This window comes from Hipposideros armiger, unplaced genomic scaffold (assembly GCF_001890085.2).
Source record: "Hipposideros armiger isolate ML-2016 unplaced genomic scaffold, ASM189008v1 scaffold_396, whole genome shotgun sequence".
Lineage (NCBI taxonomy): Eukaryota > Metazoa > Chordata > Mammalia > Chiroptera > Hipposideridae > Hipposideros > Hipposideros armiger.
This window is the reverse complement of record NW_017731746.1, coordinates 1,751,914-1,756,283: the sequence shown is the minus strand read 5'-3', so window position 1 is coordinate 1,756,283 and position 4,370 is coordinate 1,751,914. Positions and strand designations below refer to the sequence as shown.

Below are 4,370 nucleotides of genomic sequence, written 5' to 3'. Positions count from 1 at the left end.
TGGGGAAGGGGTGAGCAAGGGCCTGCAGGAGTCAGGGATCTTCCAGGGTGAGGGAGAACTACCTGAGAACCCAGAACTTCCCTCTTCTCCATGAAGGGGGCCCTTGGAAAAACTTAGGCAGTGCAAAATACCCCCACACCCAGGAAGTCACCCCTCTCCTCCCAGGGCAGCAGAATGCCCTGACTGCCCCTCCCCCAACCTCCAGGGAAAGTCGGCAGTGGCAGTTCTCTCCCAGGGAGGGGAGTTCAGGCCAGGCTGGGGGTGGGGCTCTGGAGGCCTGGCCCTGGCACCGGGCAGAGGAAATTCCAGGCTGTAACTCCAGGCTGCTGCCTCCAGGGCCTCCCATCCAAGTGACATGCAGCACCTCAGGAGCTCTAGTGCTGTGGCCTTCTTCCCCTGGCCCCTCAACTCCTAGCTACTTTGCCTACTTAGTCGTCCAACTGGCTCCAGCCCCAACTCTGGTAGAGGACAGGACCTGGGAACGCTCAGCACCCCCAGGATGAGCCTCTACCAGCCCCTTCCTGGCCCCTTGGCCAGGCAGAGCCTCCTTTCCCCAAGATCCCTGGAGGACAGCCACAATGTGGCTATGGGTGGGCAGCTGGTGGGGCTGGCAGGCAGGGGCACAGATGCCAAGCTACAGCAGCCAGGTGCTCAACAGGTTGAGCCAGTCCCTGAAACAGCCAGCCCCACCCCAGGGAGATCGGGCCTGGCAAAGGCTCCCTGCCCGCGGCACCCAGCCTGTACCCGCTTGGCTCCCACGGCTGCCCACTTTCCCACGCTGCCACCCCTCTCTGCCCCCCTCCCCCTAGGTCAGCACCGGGGCAGTGCCCAGGGTTTCTAGCAGAAGGAAGGGATGCCATTTCCCTGTCACCTCTGGGTGCCCAGGTTCTTGTGGTACCTCACTATGAGCAATTAAGAAGCTTCAGGAAGAGTAAACATGGCATCAGGGCAACAAGAACCCCAAAGTGCCCCCCACCCTCTTCCAGTCCTGGGAGACTTGGACACTCAGATACCCTGGCTCCCTGCAGCTGCCCCACCTCCCTATTGCCCCCAGGCGCTGGGGCAAAATTTCAGCCTGTGGTGCCAGAGGCAGTGTGGGGGGTGCCCCCAGCTCCTGTCTTAGGCTCCCTGGAGGAGGAGCTGCAGAACTGGGTGACTCCTGGCCCCTTACACTCATGCTAGAGCTGCTGCTGGCTGCAACCCTGGTCCTTTCCTTCCACCCCACTCCTGGGCTCCACGGAGTTCCATCCCAGCCACTCTCCCCACAGGCGGGCAGCCCCCCTTTGCAGGCATCTCCTTTAATCTAAAGCAGGTGCTCAGGCATTCCAGCCCTTGATAAATCGATATTGCCACCCACTAGGCCTCTGCCCAGAAGGCTACCCCTGCCTGTTCATAGAAGTTGAGTCCTCAGCCCAGGGCTTCTGCTTAACCCAGGTACCCAGAAGATGGGAGGCAGGAACTACCCGAATAGAGTCATAGGTGCCCAATACAGATTCAACAAGTAAGTTCACTAGGTCCCACATTACCACTGTGTGCTAGTCCCAGATTTCTGTGGACCATGGATCCTTCTCCAGGACTCTATAATCTCTTCCCACCTTGACCCTCAGCCCCAGGATTACAGCCTCACATTTTGAGCCTCCATATGAACCTCCTGAATCCATCTCTAGCCAAAAGCCCCCTGCTACTCCCAGCATAAGAGTTATGCTGGATCCAAGGTTGTAGGTATTCTACCACTCACCAGTGCCCTTTACAACATTAACCCCCACTCCACCCCGATGAGGAGCAACACAGGTAAGCAGAGAATTTCTCGAGGGAGGTGGTCAGAAGGCTGACCTTCAAGCCTGGGTCTTCTCCCAGGCCAAGGAGCCTGATCACCTGGGGGAGGCAGCACCTTCCTTCCTGGCACCAGATTCTGCCAACCACTCACCTTCCTTGCCATCCTCACCCTGTCCTGAGGCTTTTATCAGCAGGCACCTCAGAGCTGACACCAGAAAGATAGGGCCTGAACATGCTCTTCCCCTAGAGCCATGAAATCATGGTCCTGACCCAGAGAAGGCAGCCAAGCCTGTACTTGGGGGGCAACAGAGGAGCCAGGCAGCCCTGGCCCAGAAGTGGCTGCTCCCTGGAAAGGCTGAGGAGAAGGGAGAACAAGGGGAGTAGAATGAAAGCCCACCCATCCTGGAGGTCTCATTTGGAGAGCTGCCTAGAGGCATCAGCAGGGTTACAGCAGATAGTGAGAAGACAGCATTCCTAGGTAAGACAGGAAAACAAGGCCATCCATCAAGAAGGCCTCCAAGCCCCTATCCCAGGACTCAATCATATGCCCAGCTCACCTCTCCCAGAGCAACACTTTTCTTCTCTGCATCAGAGGGCCCCCCACCCCAGACACAGACACACACCCCAAGCAGCAAACACACAAAAAGAAGAGGGAGGAGGGGGTGTCAGAAAAACCCGGAAGGAAGGAAGCTGGACAGACAGACAGAAGCTGATCCTGGCTTTACTGTTCCATAGAGACACCCTCCAGATTCCCAGACTGTGAGGGACACTCTCCTCAGCTCCCAAGAGGGAGAAAGGGAGAGTAGACATTGATCTCTGTTGAAACCAAAACACAGCAGCCCTGAGATAGAACATACCCCAGCCAAGCAAGAAGCCCTAAGCCTCACTTCTCTTCCCTCATAACCTTCCCCCAAGGGCTCTTTAGAACCAAGGCAGGGGCCACCTTTCCTTAGCAGTGCAGGGACACCTCTGAGGAACTGTGTGACTGCCCCACCCCCCAACCAAGCTCACACCACTAAGAATCCTTGGCTGAGGAGCCCCTGCTGCTCCTAGGCAGTGTTTGGGGGCAGAGGGTGACCCAGCAATCCCCAAACCCAATCACTTCCTCTGGAGTCTCCTATCAGCCAGAGGAAGGGTGCTGGGGTGCTGAGACCCAACGGGTTGGTGAGCCTGAGAGGGGGACTACATCTCCCAGAAGCCCCCAGGGCAGGGTTGCTACTCCAGCTGGCCCAAGGCCGGCCTTGTTCTCTGCGCTAGGGTGGCAGGGTCTCCTGTCTGCCCCTAAGCCCTCCCCACTGTGCTCTGGGGCTGCCAACCTGTTTGGGGGCCCAAAAGTAACCTCCACTAACCCTGGGGGCGCCCCCACCCCTTAAACAGCTCAGGGTGCATACCAGAGGGCAAGAGACAATCAGACTATGTTTCCCCTCCCCAGTTCGAACTGGATCTCCCTCCTCGCGCCTCGGCTGGTTTGGCATGACTTTCGCCTTTAGCCCCAGCTCACCCCTCACCTCGAGCTGGCCGGGGGTCCTCAAGCCAGGCCGGAACTGGATGCCATGACCAGGTCAGGGTCGGTGGGTGGATTAGGGTCCTTCTGCTTGCCAGTTGAAGGTACGGAGAGCGGCGGGCAGGCGGTGATCTTTTGATCCTGGACGCCTTGATCTCAATCAGCCCGGCCCGGGAGAGGGTATCCGGGGATCGCTCGGCGCCTAGGTTCCTGCCTCGCAACCGCGGAGCATGGTCGTGGACGCCGGGCAGCGGCGGAAGAGCGCGCACACCCGCCCGGCCCCGGGCTCGGGGCTGGGGTCTCGGCCCCGAACCTCAAGGCTCGGGCTCCTGCTCCTCCTCCCTTCCTTCCTTCCTTCCTTGCTTCGCCTCCTCCTTTCACTTTCCCCGAGGCCCACAGGGACTGCGGGCGTGGGGAGGGGAGGGGGCTGTCTGGGCGCTTATTGTTGGTCGAACGCCGAGGGTCCGGGTCGCAGCCCCCGGGTGGCGTGGCGCCAAGGGACCCAAGCGTGCGGGCGTCCGGCCGGCTGGCTCCGGGCGGCGGCGGTGGTGAAGCAGCCCCGAGTCCGGGGCATGTCCGGCCACTGGCTCCGCCGTGCGCCGCCGCCTCCCCGGGCTCCCCTGCGCTGCCGGAGCCTCGCTCGCCCCTCTACTCGGCTCCTCTCCCCAGCCTGAATAAGCATCGGGGCTCTCTGGCTGCCTCCTTCTGCCTTCATACCAAAGCCCGGAGAGGCCCCTGTCAAAATAAGAGCTCCCCCATCTCGCTCGCCTCCTCGTCCAACCCGGCTCCCCCAGCCTCCCAGTGGTCTGACTCGGTAAGGCGCCCGGCGGGCTAGCGCGGAGGCAGGTTGGCTCAGGGGTAGGGAGGGGGCTCCTACCCTTCTCTTCTCCCCATTCCCAACGGGGGAGGAAACGCGCCAACAACATCCAAGGGTAGGGTGAGGTTTGACAACCTACCCTACCCTCCTATCTACACTGATTGGAAAGAGCGGCTTCCCTTGGCTTCCCTCAACCTCCAACACACACACACACACACACACACACACACACACACACACACACACACACACACACACACACACACACACACA

General features: G+C 60.2%; 1 protein-coding gene across 3 annotated transcripts in view; it reads right to left on the bottom strand.

Annotated features, from left to right (window-relative positions):
• Positions 1–4,070, bottom strand: part of BCL9L (BCL9 like) — a 29,439-nt gene extending 25,369 nt beyond the window's left edge. For all 3 annotated transcript variants that reach the window (XM_019663585.1, XM_019663586.1, XM_019663588.1), the window contains exon 1: positions 3,285–4,070. The gene's annotated coding sequence lies outside the window, so the exon portion shown is untranslated. The remainder of the gene's footprint in view (positions 1–3,284) is intronic.
• Between the last annotated feature and the right edge of the window lie 300 nt (positions 4,071–4,370).